Source organism: Sceloporus occidentalis, unplaced genomic scaffold, assembly GCF_023333645.1.
Source record: "Sceloporus occidentalis isolate IW3139 unplaced genomic scaffold, rSceOcc1.0.p SCAF_1, whole genome shotgun sequence".
NCBI classification, from domain to species: domain Eukaryota; kingdom Metazoa; phylum Chordata; class Lepidosauria; order Squamata; family Phrynosomatidae; genus Sceloporus; species Sceloporus occidentalis.
Window position 1 is genome coordinate 133,668,800 of NW_028316981.1, and position 17,066 is coordinate 133,685,865.

The 17,066-nt window shown below is 45.2% G+C and overlaps 1 pseudogene; it reads right to left on the reverse strand.

Moving 5' to 3' along the window:
* Positions 1-42: 42 nt before the first annotated feature.
* On the reverse strand, positions 43-790 carry LOC149322212 (TATA box-binding protein-like 1 pseudogene; annotated as a pseudogene).
* Positions 791-17,066: the final 16,276 nt, after the last annotated feature.

The window sequence follows — 17,066 nt, forward strand, 5'->3', positions numbered from 1 at the left end:
CACTGTTCAAAATAAAATTCCAAAGGGATGGTAGTTTCTCACTGCGGTCAAGACATGCACCTCCCTCAGCTGTGTTGGTCCAGTTGTCCTCCTCCTTCCACCCTCGGTTCTGCTTTTAGTCCAATGTACAGCAGTCTTAGAAAAGGTGCTTGTGTTAGTTCAACTCACCATGAAGTGGCCATTTATAAAATTTCTTTCCTGCTTTCAAACACAAATGGATAGATCTATTCCACTGCCGTAGCAACAGCCTTTACATTTGGCCCTGTAACTGTGATACTTCCCGTTGAAAAAATCTGTAGAGTTACTCTGAGAGATTTTATTCTGTAGCACACTGCAGGGTGAAGCTCTGGTTCATAACTGGCATGTGGTCTGTTGTTTTTTGTGAATTCGGGCAATCTGATTTCAAAAGGTATGTTGCACACTGCTAAGATGTCAACAACTTTAAAATCTGTAAAAATCACCTGAAAACCTAGTTTCAGTAGACTACGGGCTAATTATCTAGCTCCAAATTTAGCTTCTTCACTTGTAGCTCCTGTGCAAATTACTTTCCCTGAGGACCAAATTGTTGCCGTAATCCTGGGTTTTCTAAGTTTCATTAATACTTTTCCAACATCACGCTTGTATATCACATTTGCTCCCTCTAATGCAATCTTCCTCAGGTTTAAATGACATCTTGTTCGGAAGAAACAGACTAAGTTTGTGATTATAATATCTAATGCAACATCGCTGTCTGCATCCATTGGGTTGACTTAGAACACAGATTCCTTCCATGATACCATAAAAGATCACATCCACAATCTCTCCTCCGGGGCTCCGTTGTCGTGGCTTCGCTGGGAAACCGTTAAGCACCTCGCAAGGCGACGGTTTACGCTGCTCACTGGCCCTCCCTCCATTAACAGCGCCTCCTGGCGCGGCTTCCTGGCTTCTTTATTCCCTTCCAACCCGGTTTCCCAGCAACCCGCCTCCGCTTTACTGTTCCGGGTCTCCCTCAAGCCGCCACCACGACACAATAAGGCCTGCATTATATTAGCGGGCTATAGCACATCATGCCACCTAGGGCCAAAAAAGACCATGGTGAGGCCCCCACAACAACAGCCAAGGGTCAGACTGGACAGCCTCGCAAGGCATGGTCAGATTTGCCCCCCAAGCAGAGACAAAAGAGACCTTCCAATGTGGCATCTCAGGAGGCCTCCCAGCCTAAGAGGAAGCGCACACAGACATCAGCGACACCTAAACCACCTGCACGGGACGAGGCCCTTGTGGGCTTGCAGCAATCCATTGTGGAGTTGATTAAAGAGGTTCGAGAAGGGAGAATCCAGGTCCAGACCCATACCAAGAAGAAAAAGCAGACTTGGTGAGAGTCCTCATCAAGCAGTACCAACTCCACGGGTTCGTCATCCAGTTCATCCTCGACTTCGTCCTCCTCCAGTTTGGTAATCCCGGTCCCTCCTGCTTCCCCTCCTGCAGCTAGCAAGCACAAGGGACACAAGGACAATTGAAATGTTGAGAGGCCTGCACAGGTCCCGGTCCCAGCCCCCAGTGATTCTTCTGTCGTGGTTGGTGAGTGCTCACGGGCCTCCTTGAGCAAGGACCATTACTGGCTAGAAGGGGCGCTGGTCCCAGGCATGCCATCCTGGGCCATCAAGCGCCGTGCCCACCTCCCGGGACTCCCAAGGGGTTTGGGTGGACCAGCAGGTTTTCGGTTGTCAATAAACTGCTGAGCCCAATAACTATTGGCATAAAAACTGCTGGGCTTATAAACCAATTCTGGAATATAGCAGAGTAGCTGACAAATTTGCAGAAACGTGGTTCACAGTCTTCAGTGAAGATGACAGGCACTGGATGTCTTCCAGAAGTGAAGGAACTGCAGGAATCTCAGGAACTCTCCAGCAATCGCTGCTGCTGCGGCTCCAGCTGAATAAACGACTAGAGAAGCCAGGCTCCCGAAAGTGCTATCTTTATTTACAGAGTGCTAACCATAAATCACCAATGCTACTATACAGATCAAACGAATACCAACTCCTACTCAAACCCACAAGCAATTACTGGAAGCCCTTGAGTTTATATACACTCCAGACCATGCGGTCTCACAAACTCAGCCACTTCTTGTCCCACACTGTAAAGTGTCCTCCTGTCCATGCAGACACATGTTTCATCATCCAGGCTTTGCTGCACATAGGCAAACAGAGTGACCTTGTGCCTATGAGCATCAGCTGTGGCTAATTAGCCTTGTCCTTCTGGTGCTGGATGCTCATGGTCAGACACACACACATCAAAGCATTTCTCAGTTTGCTGGCTTTAACCCTTAACACCGGTCTCCCTAGATTTTCTAGAGGTGAAAACCCTCTGGGCATTCATCTCCACAAGAAAGTTAGGAGAAAGATCCTTAACGGGTGTTTTGTCGATGTGTTCACTTTACTTAGGCCCAAAGGGGAGGAGGTGGAGGCAGTGACATGCACTAAAAAAGACAAGAAGGGCCCCAAGGTCCCACCAGTTGAACCTTCATGAACTGGGTTGAAGGCTACAGGGTTTTCATGGTGGTCGTCTCCATGGCATACCCTGAGAAGGGGTGGCATCTCACCAGCCACATGCTCAATGTCCTCCGGGCATGGTCCATTGAGGGTGATGCTGCGGCCATTGCCTACGACACTGCATTCCTCCAGAGGGCTTCTCAGAGTGGTTCTGATTGGTGGGACCTCATAGAAAGTGACATCTGGCTGTTGGAGGTGGGGCCCCATGCCAAGCCCAGAACCTCTGCCAGGTGGCTGGGAAAGAGGGATCCTAAAAGGTTGGTTTGCTGGGAGTTTAACACTGGGAAGTGTGTCCGCCCTCTATGCAAGTTCGAGCATTGCTGCGAACTTTGCTTTGGTCCTCATGCCAGGCTTACCTGTGCCCGCACCTTTGCTTCCCAGCAGCCCTTTCATTCGGGATGCATCCAGAAAGAAGGGAGCCCCTGGCTCCGATGCTGGAAAGGTGGGGAGTCCCCAGTGAGCCGGCCCAGGCTGCCTCATCCTGCTTTGACCTTGCCCCCTCACCCATTCGCCCTGAGGCCTTGATCCCATTGCTGAATAGATACCCTAACAAGGGCGCTGCATCTTTACTTGCCCTTGTTTCACTCAGGGCGTTAGGATCCCAGCGGTGGGGCCAAGGCTGCCATCCGATGCCTGCAACCTAAAATCCACCTGTGACATGCCACAGGTCCTCCTGGACAAAGTAAATAAAGAGCTTTCTGCGGGCAGAGTGGCTGGCCCTTTCCCCTCTCCCCCCATGCCTAACCTCAGGGTGTCCCCGTTGGGCATGGTCCCAAAAAAGACCCCAGGTGAGTTCCGACTCATTCACCACCTTTCTTATCCACTAGGCGAGTTGGTCAACGATGCCATCCCTCCCGAACTTTGTTCTGTCCGTTATGCCACCTTCGATCATGCCGTTAGGTTGGTCCGCACCTGCGGACGTGGAGCCCTCATGGCCAAATGCGACATTCAATCAGCCTTCCGTCTGTTACCAGTTCACCCCAAATATTTTTGCCTCTTAGGTTTCAAGGTCCAAGGCCAATGGTATTTCGACAAGGCCATACCCATGGGGTGCTTGGTCAGCTGTTCGGCCTTCGAGACCTTCAGTACCTTCCTGGAGTGGGAGGTTAAGCGCAGGGCCACCTCCCCCTGGTTACGCATTACTTAGATGATTTTCTTTTTGTGGGCAAGGCGTGCTCTGATAACTGCGCCAGGCTTTTGGCCACTTTCCAAGATCTGGCCAGGGAGCTGGGCGTGCCTCTGGCACCAGGTAAGACCCAAGGCCTCACCACAACTCTCACTTACCTGGGCATTGAGCTTGACTCCTTGGCTGGGGTGTCACGCCTCCCCTGGGACAAGCTGGAAGCACTCCATGCCATGATCAGGGCCATGCTTTCTGCCACCAAGGCTTCATTAAAGGACATCCAGTCCTTACTAGGGCATCTCAACTTCGCCTGCAGAGTTATTTCCCCAGGCAGGGCCTTCTGCTCCAGGCTGGCCAGGATCATAATGGGAGTTCGGGCCGCCCACCATCGTATCTGCCTCTCCCGAGGCATTAAGCAAGATCTGGCCATTTGGCAGGGTTTTCTCAGCCAATATAATGGGGTTTCCCTCTGGCAGCGACCATGGGACCTAGACCAAGGCCTCCAGGTCCACTCCGATGCAGCAGGGAGCCTGGGTTTCGGTCTTTACTTCCAAGGCCACTGGTGCTCCCAGTGGTGGCCTGACCAGTGGGCCCACAGCGAAATTATCCGTGACCTCACCTTTTGGAGCTTTTTCTCATTGTGGTGGCCATTTACTTGTGGGATGAGGCCTTTGCTAGTAAGTCTGTTTGTTTCTGGTGTGACAACCAGGCAGTTGTCACGATTATTAATTGCCAGAGCTCCAAGTCAGACAGGGTCATGCAGCTAGTCAGACATTTTGTGCTGCGTTGCCTTCAACAGAACATCACGTTCAAGGCCCGTTTTGTCCCTGGTTTGGAAAATAATGTTGCTCATGTTTTCAGAAGGCCAGGTTCCACCAATTGGCACCAGGAGCAGATTCCTCACCCACGCCTTTCCTGGTGGAGCTATGGGAGGTTGGCAAGCTGCTGTGATGCAGGGAGTCCTGTCATCGATGGCCCCAGCCACCCTCAGAGCATACAACAGAGCTGTGGCCAAACTGCACACCTTCTTCAGGGCTGCTAAGATCCAAGCTCACTGGCCCATCCAGTCCGAAATAGTACTGAAGTTCATGGTGTGGCTCAAAGAACAGTCTATTGCTCCCCGCACCATGTCTGTTCATTTGGCAGGGATCTCCTTCTTTTCCAGGGTTGGGGGCCACCCCAACCCGTGTGCCTCTTTTTTGGTCAAAAGAACTCTGGAAGGGTGGAGGAGGACTCATGTGGTTAATATAGACGGGAGAAGACGTATTTGTTTTGAACTCCTGGGTAAGCTCATTGCCCAGCTTCCCCAGGTTTGCAACTCCAAGGGAGAGGTGGGCTTGTTATCTGCTGCCTTCATTACAGCCTTTTTTGGGGGCCTTCAGGGTGGGGGAGCTGGTACCTGCCTCCAGAGGTGACATTTCTGGGTGGTCTCTCCAGCTGGGGGACATCTCTTTTGCAAATAATGCTGTTTGCCTAGCTCTTTGCAGGTCCAAGTGCGACCAACTTGGCAAAGGCTCTTCAGTCATGCTGCAGAGGCTCCATGGCTCCCACCTGTGCCCTGAGCATACCCTAAAGAACTATGTTGCAGCCCGCCCTTGGAGGGACGGTCCTCACTTCATCCATGCTGATGGATCTCCACTCACCTGATATCAGCTGGTCTCTGTGCTGTGGGTGATGTTAAAGAGACTTGGGTTGCTGCCAGAGGAATTTGGTGGACATTCGTTCAGGATTGGCGCAGCTACAGAGGCAGCAGGGTGTGGGCTGCCCGTGGACTCTATAAAAAAGCTAGGCAGATGGAAGTGTAAGGCTTATGCAGGGTACATCCGCCCACGGCAGGATGCTTGTGGTTTAATTCATTAATGTTTTGGGCTGGTTTTAATTCATTATGTTTAGGGTTGGCGGAAGGTGTCCCGGTTTAGGGACAGCCTTTGTTGGTGGTCGCATAGGTCTAGGATTTGTGGGCATGGTTTCCAGGGCTGCGTAGCCCTGGATCAGGAGTCCAAACAGGACACGGGGGTGCTGAGACTGAGGTGGTGCAGCTATTGCGGGGGTTACATCGCAACAGTGTTCCCCATTGACAAGAGACGGATGAGCGAATGATCGCATGTGCGAAAATGCGATCAACCGCATGGGCAGTTACCAGCTGGGCATTAAGATCTCTATCCCTCTGTCATCCCGAAGCTTGGCTGAGACCAGGCATGTGGGGTTCATCCATCAACCAGGGGTTAGTGGATGACAGATCCAGATCTTATGCTGATTGGCCAACCCTATTTGGTTTGTGTTATGGTTTTGTTAATAAAGTTGTGGCTTTTTCTCTCCAATTGGGTGTTTGTGCTTATTGAGCGGCGGCTTCCCCTCCAAGGCAAATGGCCATCCAGATTCTATTTAAAAATGCTTAAAGGAGACTCCACCACACTCTGAGCATATTTCACTGTCAAACAGTTCTTATTGTCAGAGGTTCTTCATAATGTTTAGGTGGAATCTTTTTTTCCTGTACCTTGAATCCATTCCTTCATGTCCTGGTCTCTGGAGCAGCAGAAAACAAACTTGCTCCATTCTCATTATGACATCCCATCAAATATTTAAACATGGCTATCATGTTACTCCTTGTACCCAGATCCCTAAGCTGATCCGTTTCCAGACCTTTACCATGTGAGTCGCCTTCCTTTGGTCCCGCTACATCTTCACATCCTTCTTGGTTTGTGGTGATCAGAACTTCACATTGTTTTCTAGTTGAGGCCTGACCAAATCAGAACAGAGTGACAGTATTACTTCCCTCAATCTAGACAGCATACTCTTACTGATGCATTAGCTTTCTTAGCTGCTGCATCACATTGTTAATTCATGTTCAGCCTGTGGTCCACTAAGACGTCTAGATCCCTTTCACATGTATTGTTGTCAAGCCAGGTGTCACTCATCCTATATCTGTGCATTTCATTTTTACTTCCCATATGTAGTATCCTACATTTCTCCTTGTTGAAATTCATCTTCTTAGTTTTAACTCAGCTTTCTAATCTGTTAAGGTCATTTTGAATTCTGATCCTGTCCTCTATGGTATTAGCCACCCCTCCTAATTTAATGTTCTTGTCACAGAGATCACATCCCCCCTCAGGGAGTCATTAATGGTGCTGGAAGCCCAAGCTTTCAATGTTGCTCCAAATGCTTTTTTTAGTAACTACAACAGCCAGGGGTCTAAAGGAAAGATAGTAGGTCTCAAATGTCAAAGCAAATTGTTAACATCACTTGGTTGAGTAAGCTGAAGAAGTATAGTGATTTCACAAGGTACAAGGACATTAGCTACATCTGTGACCTAACTGCAATCAGTCACATTCTAATTGTGGAAGAATATAAGGCATTTTACCCACAAAATGCATTGCAAATTGGGGACAGTAAGTGGCTACCTAATTGACTAAATTTATGTGGAGAACTCTTACCATCCCAAATAGCTCAGCTGGCCGGTATTACACAGGAAAAACTGGTAGAGAAGTAGGATCTCTTCACCACTACAGTAAGATCAGAGATGGATTGTTAACCTGTATTCATTTATGTTTAGCAAGGTTTTTGTCATCTGCAGTCTTCAGAATATCAAACTCTTGGGAGCAATGATGTGTAAGGCCTAGGCAGTCCCCCTTTTCCAGGCAAAGACCATCCTTGACAGGACCATTGGCTAAATTTGCAGGTTTATCTTTACTCCATTGGAAAATAATCTGCTTTCATCCATCTCTGAGAGACAAGCAGATTTTTTCTCATTTTCCCTACCACTTTTAGTCAACATCCTACTTGATGAATCATTTCAATTAAGTTTATGGCTTTTTAATTAGTTCTAATAATATCAGTGAAATTTTTATTATACTTGAATCATAGAATCATAGAATCGTAGAGTTGGAAGAGACCACTAGGGCCATCCACTCCAACCCCCTGCCATGCAGGAAATCCAAATCAAACCAGCCTCTGTTTAAAGACCTCCAAGGAGGAGACTCTATCACCCTCCAAGGGAGTGCATTCCACTGTCGAACAGCCCTTACTGTCAGGAAGTTCCTCCTAATGTTGAGCTGGAATCTCTTTTCCTGCAGCTTGCATCCATTGTTCCGGGTTCTGTTCTCTGGAGCAGAAGAAAACAAGCTTGTTCCCTCCTCAATATGACATCCCTTCAAATATTTAAACAGCGCTATCATATCACCTCTTAACCTTCTTTTCTCCAGGCTAAATATCCCCAGCTCCCTAAGTCGTTCCTCATAGGACATGGTTTCCAGACCCTTCACCATTTTTGTCGCCCTCCTTTGGACACGCTCCAGTTTCTCAATGTCCTTTCTGAATTGTGACGCCCAGAACTGGACACAATATTCTAGGTGGGGCCTGACCAAAGCAGAATACAGTGGCACTATTACTTCTCTTGATCTAGACACTATACTTTTATTGATGCAGCCTAAAATTGCATTGGCCTTTTTAGCTGCCACATCACACTGTTGACTCATGTTCAACTTGTGGTCTACTTGGACTCCTAGATCCCTTTCACACGTAGTTTCTTCTTACTTTTGCTGCGGACATATCCAAAAAAGCCCTTTTTGTTGTCTTTAACCTTTCTAGCAAGCCTGAGTTCATTCTGTGCTTTGGCTTTTCTGACTTTACTCCTACAAATGCCTGCTATTTCTTTGAATTCCTTTTTCGTGATTTCCCCCATTTTCCATTTCTTGTACATGTTCCATTTCAAACTCAGCTCAGTTGAAAGTTCCTTGGTCATCCATCCTGGTTTCTTGAGACACCTCCCATTTTTCTTTCTCACTGGAACTGTTTGAAATTGTGCCTTCAGTATCTCCCTTTTGAGAAATTCCCATCCGTCCTGAACTCCTTTATCTTTTAGTACTTCTGACCATGGAATCGCCCTCAATACTTCTCTAAGTTTACTGAAATTTGCTCTCCTAAAGTCTAGAATGTGTGTTTGACTATGCCTGGCTTCTCCTTTCCACTGTATAACAAATTCCAGGAGAACATGGTCACTTCCACCTAATGATCCCACCACTTGCACCCCATTAACCAAGTCATCCTTGTTGGTTAGGATCAGATCTAAAATAGCTGACCCCCTTGTTGCCTCTTCCACCTTTTGGACAATGAAACTGTCTTCCAGGCAAGTGAGGAATTTGCTAGACCTTGAGGATTTTGCTGAGTTTGACTTCCAGCAAATATCAGGATAGTTGAAGTCGCCCATCACTACTACATCTCTCCTTTCTGACTGTGTCGTCATCTGTTCTAGAAAGGCATCATCCAATTCTTCCGTCTGACTTGGGGGTCTGTAGTAGACTCCCACCGTAACACCCTTGTTGTTTCCCTCCCCTTTGATTCTTATCCAGATGCTCTCCACCTGGCTTCCATGATTGATATCCTGGATCTCTTCACTGGTGTAAATATCTCTGACATATAGTGCTATTCCTCCTCCTTTCCTGTTTGGCCTATTTCTTTTAAAAAGGTTATACCCCTCTATTTCCACATTCCAATTATAAGACTCATCCCACCAGGTTTCGGTGATGCCTATTATATCATATTTGCTTTGTTGTACTAGGAGTTCGAGTTCATCTTGCTTATTTCCCATGCTCTGTGCATTAGTGTAGAGACATCGCAGACCATGGGTCCCATTTACTTGCTGCTTGTGCAGGTTTTTTTTGCCTCCAACTGTTGGGTCCTTGCACTTTTTTCTTGTTTCCTCTATGTCAGTTTGACTATTTTCTCCAGCCCTTTCACCTTCCTTAATATTGTCTCCCTTCCCCATGGAACTCAGTTTAAAGCCCTCCTGATCAAGTTCTTGAGACTGTTGGCAAAAACATTTCTTCCAACTGGCGTGAGATGCAACCCATCTGTTGCAAGAAGTCCCTCCTCATGGAACCGCAGCCCATGATCGAAGAATCCAAATCCTTCTCAGCGGCACCATCTGTAGAGCCAGTTGTTCACATCCGCTATTTTCCTCTCCCTTCCTGGACCGTGCCCTTCGACTGGCAGAAGAGACGAGATGACAGCCTGTACATCCATTCCTTTCAGCTTCCTACCAAGCACCTTGTAATCCCTTTTGATGTTCTGCAGGCTGTGTCTTGCAGTATCGTTGGTTTCCACGTGGACCAAAAGGAAGGGGTATTGGTCAGTAGGCTTGACCAGTCTTGTCAGCCTCTCTGTCACATCACGGATCTTTGCACCTGGAAGACAACACACCTCTCGAGACATCTTGTCAGGCCTACAAATCACTGCTTCTGTACCCCTCAGCAAGGAGTCCCCCACTACGACCACACGCCTCCTACAAGGCTTAGCAGTGACTGTTCCCTCGGGTGGGACTCTCAGGCTCCCATGCTCTGTCCCTGAAGTCTTGGATTGTTTTCTACCTGCAGTAGCATCACTAGGGTTAGTGTGGTAACTCATAGTATCACCCCCATGGACCTCAGTATGGCTTTATGAAATTTAGAGGGTCTTCATAAATTGACAGGTGACTTAAAAGGTTGTTGTGTTTCTTCAAGTCATTTCCAGCTTATGGTGACCCCAAGGTGAATCTATAATGGGTCTCTTTGCAAGTTTTGTCAGAGGAGGTCTGCCATTGCCATCTTCAGGCTAGGAGAGTACAATTTGCCCAAGTTCACCCCGTGAGTTTAAATGACATACTGCGGTTTCTATCAGCTAGATTGTATTTGAGCTGCTGCTTCTTGTTTCCACTCTTTTAAAAAATAATAAAATGCAGTCTCCTTTTCCTTATTATTGTGTTGAACAAGATCAGCCCCCCTCCAATAACAAGAGTGTCTCCTGGCACCTTAACACTCCAATAACAAGAGTGTCTCCTGGCACAACTTCTTCTAGCGTTGTTGGACGTCCCCCTTGTGTCCCCCTTCCATGGTAAGAGCAGCCAATCCTGAGCATGGGCAAAAAATAAGGAGAAGAAACAACAAGGCTGGAGGAGATGTAGGAAAAAGAAGCACTGCATCAGGCTGGCCACCTTCTCTGCACCTCCTTTCCCACTCCCTGCCCCTCTTGCTGCCCCTGGCTTTTCTCTTCTGGTTTTGTTCTCAGTCATCCTTTTCATGTCACTCTGCCATGGCAGGAGCTGTTGAGCCTTGGTGTGGGTAGAAAATGAGGACAGCCAACGAGGCAGCAGGGAAATAATGAATCATTGGTACCCTGAGTCTACCCTCTCAGGCAGAGCCAAGACACCAGCGATTCCCTTCTTCCCTGCTACAACATTTTCCACCCAGGCTCAGCAGCTATTTTTCTTGCGATGGCAAGAAGAGCTAAGTGTTCCTGCACCCAATCTGGTCAAAAGGAGGAGAGCCATTGAGCCAGCAGTGGGCTGATGGGGATGCAGGGAGAGATGGCTGCAGGAGCAGTGCTTCCCACCTTCACCCCAGTTGTGACCCGCTTGGAGGATACTGCCTCTGCCAGCAGGTATGGAGAGAGTCACCTGGAACTGGTGACCTTTGCTCTGAGGTGGAAGTATTGGCACCACAGAAGTTTGCAACTCTGCTTCTCTCGCTTCTTTGTGTGGGTGTATATTTTCGTTGTGTAGCTGCGTCTCTAAGGTGGTGGTCATGGTGTTGCCCTAGTTAGGGTGACACCTGGTGTGCCCCCCCCCCCAGTGATGCCCCTGGCTACCTGTACTTCTTAATATCATAATCATATTTCTTTATCATGAATGTACCTCTTCCTGCCGACTTTGATAGCCAGCCGTCTTTTGTATAACCTACTAAACAGTTTTGTATAACCTACTAAATTCACAGAATCACAGAATCCCAGAGTTGGAAGAGACCACAAGGGCCATCCAGTCCAATACACAATCAGAGCACCCCTGACAGATGGCCATCCAGCCTATGTTTAAAAAACCCCAAAGAAGTAGATTCCACCACCACGTTCTGAGAGAGTGTGTTCCACTGTTGAACAGCTCTTACTGTCAGGAAGTTCTTCCTAATGTTGAGGTGCAATCTCTTTTCCTCTTGTTTGCATCCACTGCACCGTGTCCTAGTCTCTGGAGCAGCAGAAAACAAGCTTGCTCCATCCTCAATATAACACCAAATACTTAAACAGGGCTATCATATCACCTCTTACCTGTCTCATCTCTAGGCTAAACATATCCAGCTCCTCAGGGCTCTTCTCATAAGGCATGATTTCCAGACCCTTCACCATTTTGGTCATTCTCCTCTCAACATACTCCAGCTTGTCAACATCCTTTTTGAATTGTGGTGCCCAGAAGTGGACACAGTTTGCATTGGCTTTTTAGCTGCAGCATCACACTGTTGACTCCTGCTTCTCTACCAGCAACAAGTTATACTCAGTTGTGCACAACAGACTACATACTGCCGTCTCCTTGTGCCTTTCAGAAACTGTTCCATGTTGGAAAACTGGCCGTACAATTAAAATGCAAACAACAGCAACAACAATAACAACAGAACTTTAAAAACACACACAGAGACTGCATACCAAAGTTGTCAAATAAATTATAGGATTTTTTTCCTCATATCATCTATCTTTACTGGTAACTGTTAAAACAAACTTGTTTATTGCTAAAATCATAAAATAGGTGCCGCTTTTAAATAGCAGCAGTGTAATCCTATCCATAAATCCTCTGAAAAGAGTGAGGCTGCAATCTTATACATTCTGCCTAGGAGCAAGTTCCACTGAATTGAATGGAGTTTACTTCTGAGGAGACATAGTTAAGATTGCACTGGGTATCTCATTACCTGCAGACAACTGTTTGAAAGAAAGGGTGTGGCCTAATGGAATTTAATAAACAAAAGCTTCTGTTCCTTATTAGGAGGAAAAACCAACATTAATCTTTTTTATTACTTTCTATTTACAGTAATACATCAGAATCAAAGAGTCTCAAATGCATTTCTGATTTTCAGATTGAAAAATTCCAGCACTGGTTAAAACTGGAGTTCACTGATGAATCAATTAAAAAAAGAGCTGCTCAATCTATAGATTAAAACTTGCAGCCTTAACATATATATTTAATGAATCCATATCTACCTAGATCCTTCCACAGGCCAATGGAAACATTTTTAAGTGACAAGAAACACTGATTGAACTTGTACAACAGCCCAAAGCTCTGTCCTCTTTATGGAAGCATTCCAAAAGTGAGCAGTGGATTGGTTTAGATCAGTGCTACTCAAAGTGATGGCCTCCAGCAAAAAATTGCTGCCAATGTGTACAAACAAAATGCAAATTCCTGGCATATTGAAAAAACAACTGCTGGTTTCCCCAGATCAGGGCCTAAGAAGGGTTGGTCTAGATTACCTCCAAATCACTTCCTTACTCTAAAATCTTGTAATTCCTCTTATGAAGCTTCGTGAGGTGAACTAAAAAGAAAATCTAGTTTAAGAAGGAAGGTATGATAATCACAAATTCTATTTTGCAATTAATTTGAGTTGTTGGAAATGCTCCCTTCTAAACCCACTTTTCCTTGAGGTACAAGGAAACATTTTGGCTACATTGTGGTGATGCAGTGACTTAGTGGCTAAAAGCCAATTCTGGTGATTGGAAGGATGGAGTGAACTCTTGTCACTAGTCCCAGCTTCTGCCATCCTAGCAGTTCAAAAGCATGCAAATGCAAGTAGATAAATAGGTACCACTTCGGTGGGAGGATAACAGCATTTGGTGCAGTTATGCTGGTCACATGATCACCAGAGCAGTCCTTGGACAACACTGGCTCTTCAGCGTAGTAACAGGGATGAGCACCACCCCCTACAATCAGTTACAGTCAAGAGACTGCCTGTTTTAGCTGTTTTTGTTTGTTTTACTTTTACTAAATAGCCACATTGTACCCAGATTAGAAGAACAAGGAGGAAAATTAATCTAGTAGCCACTAGCTCCCTCAGAGAGTAGTGGAAGCTTGTTTTTTCACACACTGACCATCTGAAAACCGAATGCACCTGCAGTACCATCTAGAAAGTGCAGATATTTCAAAGGCTTGTAATTATGGAAGCTAGGAACCATTAAGAAAACTTAGTTTGAGGGGTTGTCTCCCTATTATCCTCTCGATGGGGAGTCCAGACAACAAAGGGCCCAATCCCTGGTTCTGAAGCAAACTGCACCAAACCTGCTACATATCTCACTTAAAATGTTTTTTAAAAGTTACCTTTTGGTCCAATCTTTCTGGAAGATCCAGAGCTCTCCATTGTAATGCCCAGCAGGTGTTTACAACATGTTCTGCTGTGCCACCTAGTACTGCCGGTGCCACTGCTGCAAGTTGCTCGCTCTGATGTCAGAATGAGGCAGCCAAACATGTGATCAACACTGGGCACCTCATTCTGGCTTCATATTGAGCAACTCACCACAGCAGCAGCATCAGGGCAGCACAGCTAGCATGTTACAAACAGCTACCCAGCGTAACAACGGAGAGCCCCAGGAAGCAGTTTTATCTCACATGGCCTGGTTGTTGTTCTGAAATATAATGTTGGCCATCCTGTCTGTAATCAAAGTAAAAACCTCTGAAATTTGGGTACAGGTCTCAGAGCTTATGAGAAGAACCTAAGAAATTATATAAGGGGCACCATTTTACTGCACCATTTAATTGGAAGCGACCGTGACATAGTTTGAGCACTGGACTACAACTCTGGAGACAAGGGTTTAGATCCCAACTCAGCCATGAAATCCAATGGGTCGTCCCAGATAAGCCACACGCTCTCAGCCTCAGAGGATGGCAAAGGCAAACCCCCTTTGAAAAAAATTCCCAAGAAAATCCCATGATATGTTTGCCTTAGGGTCACTATAAGTCAAAAGTGACTTGAAGAAACACAACAACAAATATAATAGGACTTGAACATTCACCATAGGGGTTGGTGGGGGGGGGGGTTGGGTTCTTCAAACCAAATCCCAGCAGATACCAAAGGCCAACTGTAGTGCATATCAGAAACTCCTATCCAGAGCATAGTTAGCCATCCTCCTTCCCCAGCTGACTACACAGTCAAAATATTCAACAGCCTTTATTTGTCTCCTCAGCTTGTTTGCTCCTTGATTGTTCATTAAGGAAATGAGAGGCTATAACAAGGCTGTAATACATCCAACCTTCAGTGGAACAGATGGGTCTCCCTATGCAGATTCATTAGGCAGCACATGGGAAAGAATGACACCAAAATTATCCCTCAGTAGCAGCTTCAATGACAATTATAAGGTCATTACAGCATCATTTAATACACAAGCTAATGGCAATTTATGTATCATTCTGATTGTTACTAGGTCAGACATGAGGCTTTCCAAAATCAACTTCTTGCTATGCTCATAGAGTAACCTCAAAAAAAAAAAAAAAAACACCCACCAAGCAATATATATATTTTAAAATATTCATTTTTAAATAAGGGATGGTTAATGTATTGTGGTCAAAACTGGTCAGACAGTATTCAAGATTGGCGGGGAGAGAGTACAGTATTACAAAGGAGACAAAGTAGTGAGTCACCTTTGCATACATGTTGAGACTTGAAGGATCCAGTCCAGAAAATAATAACTCAGAAACTGAGTTAAACCCATACAAGAACAAAGTTCTCATTTCCTGACGGGAGTCAATGCTGCCCACCCGACCGTAGTATTGGATGCTAAATTTTCTCCCAACAAACTATCTTGTATAAAAGCCAATTCTCCACATTCTGTCAAACTCTGGTGCTGCTGAGATACATAACCTCAAATGAGATAGATAACAGAGCAGATTCATTTTCTAATCAAGAATAGGTTACTTCTATGCATCCCAAATATATAATTGAGTCCACTCATTTCTTCTCTGATAAGCGCATGAATTAATAACATTTATTGCTGTGGGGGAAAGTCAAATGCTATTTGGTAACACTATTGGATGAAAGCAAAAATTTTCTCCCTTGACACTAGCTGATTTGCAATAATAGTAGGTTTGGAGTTCAGTGCAAATATGTCTCTGTACAAAGCATAGAACAACACATCAACTTCCCTTCTCTCCATGTGCCTAAAATCATGATTATTATTATTACTAACTGCTATAACTACTATATTCAGATAGTGAATGGAATAAGAGAAAGAAACAAAACTGGCACATCCATCTCACCTACATGTATAAACATCAGACTTATCACCTAGTGAAAAATATGTTTATAGTGAGGAGCTAGTGCTGTTGGGATACAATTTTACTGTAGTAAGGTCTAATCTGGTCTCTGAAGTGCCAACGATATAGCAATATAAGAAAGTATAAACCTGGGAATTAATTAGATAGGATTGACCTCCATGTTAGCATGCCACAGCAAGGTTTGTTAAAATAGAAAGCTTTTGCAAGATAACTTAAACTGGTTATGCATACAGCAGCAGGCTCAGTTCTCAATAGCTGCCTCAAAAATACTTTTTTGATAAATATGCATAGCAAGAATTTGGCATCCTACTAGCAGGGTACCATTCAGGATGCCCTATCTTAGCATTTTCTAATAGGACAAAAATGACCAGCAAGGATAACTGGTGCAAGTAAGTGACTGAAAATAATGTGTGTTAATTATGAGACAAAAGATCCAGGATCTGCTCTCCATAGTCTGAAAGGTTGCATTCATACCAGATTCTTCTGAATGATCTTCAGGAATTTCCCTCTCCCGTACCCCACTACTCACCCCATTCAGCAGGGCCACTGATTTTCTGCATTATTTTTATTTTTAGGGAGCTGAGGGTGCTAATGTGGAGAGGAAGGAATGGGAAACCCCATTCCCACAGCTAATTTTTTACATGTGCACATTTACATGCACATAAATGTGAATCCAATTTAAAAACTCATCAGAAAAGTATTTTGACAAGTGTAGAACCAAAAAAATATTGCTTGTAGCTGAATGTGATGTGTTTCTGAATATGATGTGTTGCTTTCAGCATGTCATGGAAGATACACAAGTACATAAGCTCTGAATTCCATGGGCAGAGAGGATAGTCACCAATTGCACAATTCCGCTTTATACCAAATTCCCTGACATCCCTTTTGTTTCCAGGCTCTGTTAAACATACTGACAATTATCTCTCTAAAGCCCTAAATAGCTAGGGCCACCTTTTACATGTATTAGTCCATGTTCTTACATTATTTGGGGATGTCCTGTGATGCCTCCTATGGACTTTATCACACAGGGAAAATCAGAGGTTTAAACAAAGATTATCCCATGAAAATTGTGCAATCACATTTAAGATTTTCACACAATGTCATGATTAAAGAGCCATTATCCTGGGAATAACCAGGCAGTAAACAGCAACAAATCATTCATGGGGAAATCCTGTGGATTCTTTGTTGCTATTTATTGCCTGGTTATTCCCTGGTTATTCCTGGGATAATAACTCTTTAATCATGATGTGTGTGAAAATCTTAATCACAGTCATGCTATTTTTCATGGGATAATCACTGTTTCACCCCCCAATTTCCCCCCAATGTGATAAAGTCCCTATGTTCACTTATGATGTTGAAGTTG